Source organism: Pelophylax lessonae, assembly GCF_965119305.1.
Source record: "Pelophylax lessonae genome assembly, chromosome: 8".
NCBI classification, from domain to species: domain Eukaryota; kingdom Metazoa; phylum Chordata; class Amphibia; order Anura; family Ranidae; genus Pelophylax; species Pelophylax lessonae.
In genome coordinates this window covers 111,341,783-111,355,252 of record NC_138775.1, presented here as the reverse complement: position 1 = coordinate 111,355,252, position 13,470 = coordinate 111,341,783, and the positions used below count along the sequence as shown (strand labels likewise).

Below are 13,470 nucleotides of genomic sequence, written 5' to 3'. Positions count from 1 at the left end.
AGGAACCTTTCCAGTGTTCACCACACTGCTTCAGTCACCACCACCACCACCACCAACTTAATTTGATATTTTTTTATTTATTTGTATTAGTTTTGTTAATGATTGTTACATTGGCCAATTTGTGGGGCAATTTTTTTGTTTAATTTGAGGGTGGCACAATATGATTTATTATAGTGTTTTTTTTGGTGATGCAATTAAATTTTATGCAAAATGATTAGTTTGTGTTTGATCTTTGGTTTTTTATGAGCGTTGGTGGCCAAGTAATGGCCCTGGTTAATGTAGGCATTTATACACACGTGCTTCTCTATCTCCAAACATATGATTTCATTTAAATTTGGAAAACTCAATGTTCACATAATGACCCAAGAAAAGGTCTCCCTTCAAATGTAGCTTCAAAACAAGTCTCAAGGATAACATAAACCAAAGCCAACATACTAACAATTACAGACCACACCACTCGACTAAACAAATACAACACAAAAGACATTCGATGTGTACACCAAAAAGAAAACTTTGGTAATAAAAGAAACTCTTTTTAATAACACATGTAGGTGTCTACCAACTGTAGCATCCAAAAAATATATTATTAAAATATATAATAGAATGAACAAAATTTCAAATGTAACATTTGTGTTGCAACGTGCAACATACTTTTTTTTTATTTTCTTTTTATTAAAAAAATTTTTTTTTCCAAATTTTTTTTTCCCAAAAAAGGGTTTTTTGTTAAACATTTTTTTTTTCCCAAAAAAAGTTTTTTTTTAACATTTTTTTAATTTTTTTTCCCAAAAAAAGGGTTTTTTGTTAAACATTTTTTAATTTTTTTCCCAAAAAAAGGGTTTTTTGTTAAACATTTTTTTATTTTTTTTTCCCAAAAAAAGGGTTTTTTGTAAACATTTTTTTATTTTTTTTTCCCAAAAAAGGGTTTTTTGTTAAACATTTTTTTATTTTTTTTCCCAAAAAAAGGGTTTTTTTAACATTTTTTTTATTTTTTTTCCTAAAAAAAGGGTTTTTTGTTAAACATTTTTTTATTTTTTTTTCCCCAAAAAAAGTGTTTTTTTTAACATTTTTTTTATTTTTTTTTCCCAAAAAAAGGGTTTTTTGTTAAACATTTTTTAATTTTTTTTCCCAAAAAAGGGTTTTTTACCTAAACATTTTTAACATGATGCATTCTCCACACCACTTTAAATACGCCAGCATTACCTCGCTGGTGAGGTGGGTGTGCCCTGGGTAGAAAAAGACATGACAATTAGTTTTATGCAAAATGATCCTAACAAGGATTGTAATTAATGTGCCTCAACAAATATGCTTAGGAGTCTATTGGTTGGTTTTTATGAACACTCTGAAGCAAATATGCTAAATTGCTGTTGTAAACCTTGAACTCAAACATTCAACTCTAATTGTTCAAAAGGTTAAATAAGATGGCTTGGAATGTTAGTAGCAGTTCCACCAAAGCTAAGTAAAAGGCTTTTCTGCATGTAAACACAAGCAATCATTTTGAATAATGTAAGGTGTTTTGGGTTCAATTGGTCAACACGATACATGTGCACACATTTATCTCTATCACCATTGGAATCTGTGGAGCGTTCTCTCTCCCTCCTACTGTCTATAGATTGAACCTGAGACTCACCCTTTGGAATTTTGAGGGACAGTTCTGGACAGAGCAGATGTGTCTGCTCCCCTGATCTCCTTTCCGCCATCCCAGCTGTGTTAAGAGAGAAGAAAAAGTTTCTCAACAAATGGACTCACGCTAACTGTAGGTTACGCAGTCATGAAAACGCTCTAACACCCACTCATTACCCCTCCACACTTCCCTGAAAGTTTTATTTAGACATTGATACGGTGGTGATGCAGATTTGTACAGTGCAAGCGTCATTCTTCTGGGTGAAGCTTGTAGCGTTAAGGATACGTACTCCCTGCTTTTGTGCTGATTGTGTTTCTCTGATGTTTTTTGTGCCTCAGCCCTGCCTGAGGCACAAAAAAAACATATCATTTTTGCAGGGCTGCGGAAAACTAATCAGGTTAGACTTACACTCTCTAGGTTTTTGGGGACGAGAGAAATAACAATCCTCCTTTTTACATGGCCCCTGTACACACCTCTAGGCAAATCCCTCCTGTTGGTTGACCCCACAGCAGGCAGCTTGCTATGGAGGCACATGAGATGAAGCCAAGCACCCTGTGCCTGTTCAGGCACTAGGCTTTGAGCCAGCCTTGCCCCCCTCCCTTCCGATGGTCTCAATGATTAGGAGTGACAGCATCAGGAGGCAATATTGGCATGCTGTCACCTCAGTTAAGGAGGAGGGGGAGTCTGTTCCAGACAAGTATTTGTGCAAAATTTTAGACAGTAAGAAAATGGTCCCAGTAAGTCTTAGGGGGAATATGCACACCTATCACTTGGAATACTAATGCATAGAATGCATTCACATAAAGAACCTGCTGCCTTTAGAACAACTTGAAGCCTGATCGGGGACATACACAGTTAGCATTTCTCCACTTACTAAGTAGACACATTACTGCAAAAGCACACAACTTACCATCATCACGGTTTTTTTGGCCCCCCGAACAGGATGGGCTTGCTGGCTCAGGAGAAACTGCACAAAAAGAACACAAATTGTGAACTGGATTTCTTTTTTTTTTTTTTTTTTTTCTTTTTTCTTTCTTTTCCCCCTTTCTCACGAGATATGCGAATACACGAGAAATATAAATATGGATTTTTAATCCTCTGACACAGATGGTGGAATGTGAGTCACATTTAATATTACACTAAGAATATAAGGTGTTAGGGGAGGGATAAGGGGGATGTGATTCTTTACACATCCCCCCCTTCCCCTCTCTTTTTTTTTTTCTCTTCTTCTTTCCTCTTTTCCCGTCTTCTTTCTCTTTTTGCCTTTCCCTCCCCCCCCCCATCTACCCTCCTCTCGCCACATTTTCTCTGTACCTTCGGATAATGAGGGGTTTTAAGGGAATAAACAAGAATATAAGGTTGGGGGATACTCACTTTGTAGCTGACCATAGAGTACTGTAGATTATACCATATATAAGGGATTTTGGATAAGTTGTTTGACTTTGCTTTGTGTCCACTTTAAAATAGAGACACCAGACAAATTACTCTTACAAAAATGAATTTATATTGTTAAGAACTATACGTTGACGGTTTCGAGATTAAATGTTTTAGATAATGTGTGTCTTTCACAAACACTGTACACGTATGTTTGTAATCTTTAAATTTTTGAATGCTAATAAAACCAAGATTGAAACAAAAAAATTGTGAACTGGAATGTGGTACATTACCGAGGAAGAGTATTTATGAAAGATTGATAAACACACATTTTCAGTGTTGACTAAATCAGGACATGAGTAAATTACAATGTCCCCAAAAAATTTACAAGTACAAAGCACACCATTTCCAATGTAGAGAAACTAACACCAATTTAGAATAGGATGGCTTGAGAAAACTTAAAAAATATAACATGTCCTGTAATGCTCCACAAAACCACCCTTCAAACATGAAGGTTAAGCAAGAGTGTTTCATGACCAACCTTCCTGTCACATATAGCAAAACTACACTTGCTTTGACTCCAACTTAGATTATCCTAGATACACCTCATCCTAGCACACACAATACATGTGAGAATCTAATTTTAGGTACTTACAGACTAGTTCAGGGGAGCCACTAACATCATCTGCCTCCACCCCTGGAGTGGGGGAGGATGGGGGAGACCCTTCATGGGGCGATGGTGTCCCTTCATGGGGGGGATGGTGTCGTATCTCCTAGAAACACAAAGACACGGATACAATCCTTGAACAAAAGCTATTTGATAAAGGCACACAGAAAGCAGTCGGGAAACATTGAAGGTAGTAGTTACAGTGGACTGGGTAAGCAGCGGCCCCTCTTCCCCAGTCCTCCACAACAAACATCCTCAATGTCAGCTGCTACAAAACCCCAATGTCAAAATATATATATTACAGCCCTTATATTTCCCAGGACACATTGAACACACAAACACATGTAGAATACTTACTTCCCATTTGAGGAGAGCCCAGGTCCTCATCAGAGTCTGACCAATTGGCCTCTTCTTGGGCAACAGTGTCTTCCTGGCCCGGATCCAGGCGACTTGGCCCTGCCTGAGGCTCCTCTCTTGCTGAAGTTACATCAACCACAAAAGAAAACAAAACAAACAATCATTCCTCCAAGTTCGACCTAATACACAACACAACAGCACATCCACATTACTTACACTGGGCCTGAGAAGTCTGAGGCTCAAGATCCTCATCACTGGTTTCTAAAAAAATAAACAAAAAAATAAACAACAAAAATAATACATTATATATTATTTATGGACACAAATAGGCAGTAACCTCTCATCATGCTAGCACCATACTCAATGCCCCTACAATTCAGAACATAGAAGTGCACTTACACCAATGAGATGCATTGAGCATGTTTTAAAACAGGAGGGCACCATGCAAATTAAACGGTCGCCTAAGGCCTCGCACCTACAGGGGCCTTGCAGCCAGTGGCGGAGCACCAACATTTCGAAGGGCGCAGTCAGGGAAATCGCCCAAGTCAAAGATTGCTTTCAATCCTCGGTTCTAAAATTGGCAGCAGTGTGCTGCAGTCCCTTCACTGCATCTGCCAGGTGTCTGTTGTCCGCTGACACTTACTCCTCCTTCTCTGACTGGGGATTGGCCGTCTGATCATGTTATCCTAAGATGTTGAGGAATCGGTAGGTGTGTACCTGCACCAGTAGGAAGTGACTGCCCGGTCAACTCACTCTGCTATCATCAGTTGTTGCTCTGGGAGGAGAGCTCCGCCCTGGACCCGGAACATACAGTTAACCAGGCCCAGACTTGATATTTTGCAGGCTGGTCATAGATTTGTGGTGTCTACTATGCAAAGGGGGTGAGTAGCCCCAGGGAAGTTGGAAGAGTCCGAAAATGGTTGGTGGAGGAGGAGGAGAAGAAGGCCCTGGGTGGCTGGGGGACAAGGAGAGGGCCCCTGGGTGTTTTCTAGAGGAGGAAAGATCCCCAATGACGCCAGAGTCAATTGCCAGGGAAGAGAGTGGAGCTGAGCAAGTCCTGCATATCTGACCTGAAAGCCAAACATGGTGTAGATGGAGCCCTTTGCCCTACACAATGACAGCACCGGAGGTGGAAGGTGAGTGGTAGCGGGTCTTTGACATTATATAGCATATGGACTCTGTCCATTATTGGTAGTTTTGTTTGGAGTTGTCCTTTAGATGTTTAACTCTGTTGTTTTTGACCCGAGCTGTGAGGGACTGAGGTATGACAGCCCACTATGCTGAGACTTATAGTGCCCTAGAATGTTGAGGACTGAGGAATCCTTAGTCCCTAACAGAGGGCACTACAAGTCTTAGCATAGCAGGCAGTAGTTCCTCAGTCCCCTACAGAGAGCAGTACAAGTCCAAGCAGGTAGTCTTCTGCAGTGGGACTTGTTGTGCCCTTGACTGTGGTGGACTGAGGAAGGGAAGTGTAAGGGGGTCTCTGTAAGCTCAGATGTATGGGGGAGCTTTGGTGACCACAGAGTTCCCTTTTACACCAGAGTCCCCAGCTTCCCCCCTCAAATAATGGTTCCGTGAACTCTCCTTACATCAGAGTCTTCACACTTCCCTCTTACAGTGTAGTAAGTCTGGAGACTCCGATGTAAAGGGAGCTCTGTAAAATGTGATTAGAGATTTGACATTTCTACCATTTTTTTTTATCTACTTAAGATCAACAATTTCGAGCTGCTCAAATGGCTTGCTGTCTCGGAAGGCGTATTTAAGTGTGGCCGTCCTCCTCCTCCCCTTCACCAAAAGCACAAGAGGGTGCCGGCCGTCCGCTTTGGCTAGAAGCAGAAGAGAAAAAAGAAACATAAAAAATACGAATGTACATAGTAGTATTAAAGGTTGTGAAGTGACACTTGATGGAGGTAGGAAAGGTAGGAGCGAGAGGGAGGGGAGGGGGGGGGGGTGTTGGTATTAGTGTTGTTGCATACCTAAACACATGTCCACCTACCCAAAAAATTGTAACCTATCTGGTCACATGTAATGTATATTTTTACTTACCGGAGATTTGCTCCACAGCCTTTAGCAGGAGCCTGGGTGAGCGCCTTTTTGCATCACTCCAGGCCCGCTGCAGATCCACCATATCAGCCTGGAACTGGAATCTCCGCCGCAGCCTCATCCGGACACGACACATCATCTTGTGCTTTTGGTGAAGATGCATATTGAGTTTATCATACCCCCAGAGGAGGAGGAGCTGTGGAAAGAGCAGTGTATGTTTGAGTCCAAGTATGTCCAAAATAGTACAGTCTTCCAAAAACATGCTAGGTCGTCTTTGAGATATTGTAGAACAAAGAATTCCATTTCTGGTGATACATATACATCGATGTCCAAATCTACCTCCCCACACTGGTGATTTCCTCTACATGATATTGCCATTTTCTCAATTGGCCTTTCATTACACACCCAGGGCCGCCATCAGGGGGGGGGCAGCCAGTCACTGTATTTACAACCTTATTGCTGTCCATTTAGCAGGGTGAAAGTAACTTTACACACATGTAGCATAGGTATCAACTTTTGTCACCATGTTAAAAGGACAGCAGTATGGGTAGCATTACAGTGACTGTTATTAGTCCAGGCTCACTAAACTAGCCAATGCTTGGAAAAGCAAGCCATGAAGATTGCTTTTCAGGTCCCTTTTAACATGAGCTGTCTGATTGGGTGTGGCTGTTCATTTTTGACGCAGACCTGATAAGCCCCTCCATTCTCCTTTATGGAGTGTTATATGTAAATGGGATTGCTTCATTTGAGATGCAGATTTAAACTATGTATGGCCAGGCTGAAGGTACCCAAGTTGATTGATCGATCACCTTGAGGACAACGTACAACCAGTCTGTCAGATTTTACACACACTTATCGCTGGCATCTCTTGTAGCCACTAGCAATAATCACTGTGTTTTCCTGGCAGGGGCAGCACCGAGAGAACACAATGGCTCCGCAGGAGGGTTTCCCCTGTCTGTGTTGATGGTGGAATCAAGGCAAAATGTTTTTCCTGCAAGCCACGGGACAAACAAAGATAGTTTCTTTAATTAATCCATGATTTTGCCAAAATGGGAAAAAAAGATGTTTGCTTTGTATATTCTTAAGTTTGCTACATAACTAGAACATGTAACAGTGTTATATCATTGCAGGAGATTTCCCCTCACTTCCTGTCTTGGTGTCACCAGGACAGGAAGTGAGGGAATCTCCCGGTGGGGATATAGCCAGCAATTCTTTCCTTTTATATATACTATGGACATTATAAGGCAACAATTGCAAGCTATTTCCCCACAGTGATATTCCCCCACTTCCTGTTCTGGTGACACTAAGACAGGAAGTGAGGGGAAATCTCATGCAATGATATAACCCTATTAGAAATTTGAGTTCCGTCTAAAAAGTATACATAAAGTAAGCACTTGGTTTCCAAAGTGGCAAAATTCTGGAGGAGTTAAAACCCCATAGTGTGATCGGGGAATCTGACGCTGTGCTCCTACACTCCTCAATGTGTCTGTTCATTATGCTGTGCTGAATTATCCTTGATTTGCAATTCCTGCAAGAGTTGCACATGGTATGTGGGAGATGCGAATTTAATGTGGCAGAATTATCCACACAATCACACATAATCCTTTTTAAAGGTCCCCAGCAGAATTTGATGGCATAGTGGTTCACAGCAGTGCCATCAGATTCCAGTTAGATCTGTAAATTAACAAAGCAATGGTATCTGGGGGCGTATTTAACTTGCAATGGACACCCCCATTGAAACACATATGGCAGTGTGAGATGGGTGTGTTGGGAATGTGATCCATTAAGACAAGTGATTATACACTCATGTGTTTCGTTTAGAGGTGATTTGTTCAAGGCAATCCTTTGAAGACATGACCATTCCAGATTTTTGTGATCACTGATTCCATCTCAGGTGAACCAATTAGCTGCTGTGTGCAGATCCAGCTTATGATGGTGAGAGTGTCAGACAAGACAAACGGTGCAGAGCTTGCAGTGTGTATGTATGTTTTTAAGGCAATAATTTTTGGCATAATTTATTTAGGGAATATAATGTTTCTAATCTTGCATATATGAAAAGGGGCAATCCATTTGTCTTTATGTAGACAGATTCCAAAGTGTCATGGCAATCTGTCAGAGATAATTGTGTTTCATTTTGTGTAAAAGTAGAAAGCAAGCAAATCTATCTATATACAGGCATACCCCCCTTTAAGTACACAATGGGACCAGGGCATGTATGTAAAACGAAAATGTACTTAAAGTGAAGCAATCCCTTTTTTGTTTTCTCAGTGCATGTAAATACACCAGCTCCCTAGGAAATTTTGTGCACCTTGACATTGCCTTGCTCCCAAACCATGTGGGAGCATATTAAGGGGATCCAGGACTATGACATGATAGATTACCTAGGCAAGCTGGCCAGCAACAAAAAGGATATGTTGCAGTCCTGGGTACCCTCTCAGTGCTCCCTAAGTTTGTTATCCCTGTCACTTATGGTTTGTGAGCAGTGTCATGCCAAGCTGAAGAAGCTGTGTCCTTACTCACGAGTGTATGTAAAGTGAATGTACATATTATATATAAATTAATATATATAAATTTCTATATATATATATATATATATATATATATATATATACATATATATATATATAAATTTCTATATATATATATATATATATATATATATATATATATATATAAATTTCTATATATATATATATATATATATATATATATATATATATAAATTTCTATATATATATATATATATATATATAAATTTCTATATATATATATATATAAATTTCTATATATATATATATATAAATTTCTATATATATATATATATAAATTTCTATATATATATATATATATAAATTTATATATATATATATATATATATATATATATATATATATATATATATATATATATATATATATATATATATATATATATATATATATATATATATAAATAAATATAAATATATATCTATATATATATATATATATATACACAGTAGGGAACAGGTTCACATGTAGGAACTTTCTATAACAGGAAGCTTCTCACGTCTAATAGGCAGAAAGTGCATGTGCAGATCTGCAGACCAAAAGTTAAATGCACACCCGCTAGATAAGCGACACCCCCCCCCCCCCACTTACCTTACCTTACCTTACAGATAAATGCCACAATCTCGTGTGTAAATAGCGCAGGAGCCATGATCAACCAACTTGCCGAACGAACTGTACTGTTTCCGGAAACGTGTGCACCCAAAAATAGTTTAGTTTCCGGTTGCATTTACAAATGTGATAACGCAGTTTTTTATATTAGCGAATTCGCCAAAAATAGTCACCTTACACAACCATTAAGCATATCTAACAAATAGACAAAACATATGTTTGTGGCCACCAGAAAACTTTAGACACATGAAGATATTTTGAAAAAACATTTAAAACATGCTCTTTATTACAAAGTCAATACACAGCTCAAACATTTCACATGACATATTTTTGGCACAGTCTCCACAGTATACCATTGAATTGAATTGAATATTTTAAAGCAAAACACACTTTGTACTACTTTTCTAGCATATAAATCAACAAAGAGCACATAATCTGAAGATACATGTGCAGATTGACAGAACAATACACAATTATGTTAACACCCAAAAATACTTACAGAGAGAGAGAGTCAAGTGCGCTATGTGTCTTTGAACATAACAGACAACACAGCAAAATCACACCTCCATAAATAACAAAGGCCCCCAAATGTTAACCATAAAGCATGTGACACACAATATATTTGACCTCTTGCTAGGCCAAATCTTTACTACACTCTGAGTGACCTATTTATAATCAAGGGGAAGACACACCCAGTAATGGTTACTCCCAGGCAAAAAATTAACTGTGTGTGTCCTGTGTGTTTTGGAGCATGCTCAGTTGCCAAAAAAAGGGAAATAGAAATGAGGAGGAGGAGAGAGACCTAAACAGCCCAAATACATGTATGTATGTATGTAGGTGTGTATATATGTGAATTGATAAAATTCTCTCTTCAAGTTTGCTAGTCATTATTTAGAATGTTTAGATACAGGAATACATACATATATATACAATTACATGAGAGAGCGAGAGAGAGAGAAACATATTTAGGGAAACAATTGAAACACACCTTTTGGGATTTGGGAAGTGAGATTGTGAAGATTGAACAGATATGTAAGCCAACAATCTGACTCATCACTCATGAACATCCCTAATTTTGGCGTGGCAATTATATCAGGCGTTCTTATGGGCGTTTTTGCTGGCGTTTTCCCAGGCGTTTTGACATGCATTTTTTGGGCAGGCATTGTTATATGAAATCACCTAAAAAAGCCCCAAAAACAGACCACAAACACCTACATGTGAACATAGCCCGTTTGGAGGCGTTTGAGGGGGATTTGTACAGCTCAAGGATCAACTCCCAAAACAGCCAAAAAATCCAATCCTATTCAGTTCAATGGCCCCTGTTCCCATGTGAGCATTTTGACGGCATGAGGAAAACACCCAACACTCACTGAGAAATAGCACAATGATTAGGGAGTCTGCCTTCCTGCTGTAGGTTTGTAAGTTCGAATCCAGAAGGAGCCCTCTGTATGGGCAACACTTGGATATCTCCAAATGTTCACATCATTAATTTTGTTCATGTTTGAAAAAGGCATGTGTATCAGCAAACTTTTAATCTAAAGACATGAACAAAATACAAAAGATGCCACATAAAGTCAATATGTAGCAATATTGTGAGCTAAAGCTATATTTGTTTGTTGGGCATACTTTGCTGATTAGCCAAGTATGGGGATATATATATATATACCTTCAGTTAAATGTGTAGTAAAATGGTAACACTTGGCCATACCCATATGGAAGAAAAGGTAGTATTTGCAATATATTTAGAAAAACATTCTTTTGAAACACATAAAATATTGTCAAAATTGTGACATTTCCTTGATATGTGTGAAATGCTAATAATCTTTCTTTGAAATATGTTTTACATCTATTTTTGTTCTATCTGACGACCCGTTCCCCAATGTAATATTTTGTGTGATTTTTCAGATAATGTGGAGGTTCTATATAAACACTGTAGATTTCACTGTTATGATTTCTGAGTTAGCAGGAAAGGTGTATGGAATGTGATGGTGTTTACTAAGGGATCCCTTGTTGGAAGTGTGCATGTTTTTCCAATTCCGCCGGTTTTTTCCATTTTCTATGGCCAAGACAGCGGATTGTCAATCGGTATTCAAAAAAAAATTGCCCAAAATCGTGCTGGCGGAATTTTTTGAGCCTATTTGGCGTTGCGCATGCGCACATTCGTGCGTTCGCAGCTCGGGGCTGGAGGAGCTTTTTAACCTTTCTACACTTTCGCAGATATCTCTCTTTCTAAGTCCGTTTTTGACATTTTTTAAAAGCCAGTCATCTCCAAATTGTCTTCCACACCTTCCACAGTGATTTGGGATTTTTGGGGGTACAGGGGAAAATTTGGCAAAACTTTAGTCAAGCTTTTAGCTGGCGTGTTTTTAAGTCGCGCTCTGACCTTGTTGCATCTTAATGAATCTCACACTAGGTGCTATTTTCCGCCCGCCGTTCTCTGAATACCAATTCTGACGTACGAATTCGCCGGTTCGCAAAAAACCCGCCAAAACGCCAATTCGCTGTACTATGAATCAGGCCCATAGTATAATATAATATAATATAATATAATACAATATACAGTAATATAGTGATATTGCCCTTGGTTAAAAAAAAACAACCTTTTGTTCATAAATATTATAGGTTTAACTTATCCTTTATTATTATGTTTAGTCATGTATACAATATGTTATGTATACCAAAAGAAATAAATAATATTTTTTAAATATTTCTTTTTTGTATTTCTGTAAAAAAAATACATCGATGTGCTTCTTTTTTGCATGATTTTCAAAAAAATTGCCAACTCAAAATTGAGCCCTACAGACTAAGACTGGGATGCCATTAAAGTTCATGTGCGTGTAAAGACACAATACTTTTGGTAATATAGTGTATGTGCTTAGCTTAAATTACATGACTGGGGTTTACAATCATTTTAAATACTTACAGATGACTTTTCATTCAAAATGTAGCAGGATTTCTAGGCCTTGAGCCTAAGATGGGTCTACTATTGCTACCGGTGACACTTTCAACACATTTGAGTTGTGACCCCAGGTGTGAGAACTGAGACAATGACCATTCCGGCATCTTTGGTTTGTTTGTTTTATTGTAATTAGGGGATGGGAGAAGGGAATGAGTGGGATACTCCTCTGGCTCAACTAGGTACAATTTGGGACAACTTGAAGAAAAATGCCTGTCAGAGCTGCCTTGATGCCGGCTGAATGCCAACCAGCGCTTCCTGATGCTATATTACTGAAACTGTGCTGGAACCTCGACTTTAATTCAGAAGATCCAGGACTGTAGAACAATTGACTCCTGACACTGCTTTAGCTCAAAAGTCACTGAACAGCTCCCTCCAGCCCTGCACTGGCTGAGGTAGGTCTGTGAAGATACCTGTGCTGCTGCAACTCTTAACCTTGTACACTCAACACTGTACACTGACTCTTCAGGGCCCAAACCGTAGGCACCCCTTTACACTTCAGGGTCCTCTCATTAGGTACCCCCTCTAATACTTCAGGGTCCTCTCACTAGGTACCCCCTTTACAACTAGCTGACTCCTGGATCCCTAGAACCTTCTCCGGAGCGGTCCCCTCTGACACTAGGCAGACCCCCAGGGGCAGTCCCCAGTACTCACGACCTTTGTAGGCTTTCCTGGAACTGGACACCTCTCTCTCTCTCTCTCTCTCTCTCTCCGCTGGTTCTCGGCACACCGGATCCCTTTGCAGCTCAGCTTCACTCTCTTTGGATTACCCGGCCGCCACCCGGGATACCAGCTTCCTCTGACAGCCGTACTCTCCCTCCTGGGACTCTGCTTCCCGCCAAAGACACCACGTCATGCGCCACCTTCAGACTTATACCTACTCCCAGAATCCTCTGTGGCAGAATCTGCCTTCTGGGGTAGTTACAAGCCAGAATGTGTCCCTGATTGGGTTTCCTCCACTGCCCAATGAGAAGCCTTTCATAGAGCCAGTGGGTAGACTCCCCCCCCCCCCCCCCAGCAGACACACCTGGGAACCATGACCACCTACTGAAAATCATGGCCCTGATGTTAGGCAGCCAAGACCGATATACTTTACCTAGCACCTACCTGTAGGGTGCTACATAAAGGCCACTATATCATCATATACCAATACATAACACTACTCTTACTGGCACTGATGTGTCTTCTTCCACCTGTCACTCATTTGGTATTTACTGAAACCAAAAAAAGATATTTACAGTTCCTTACATGCCCCTATATGACTTTTTAGTTTAGATTGGTTAAGACCTTTCCA

General features: G+C 39.6%; 1 protein-coding gene across 1 annotated transcript in view; it reads left to right on the top strand.

Moving 5' to 3' along the window:
- The window catches only part of CACNA1I (calcium voltage-gated channel subunit alpha1 I), a 2,042,880-nt gene that overhangs the window by 1,684,440 nt on the left and 344,970 nt on the right, over window positions 1-13,470 (top strand). The gene's annotated exons all lie outside the window — the stretch shown is intronic.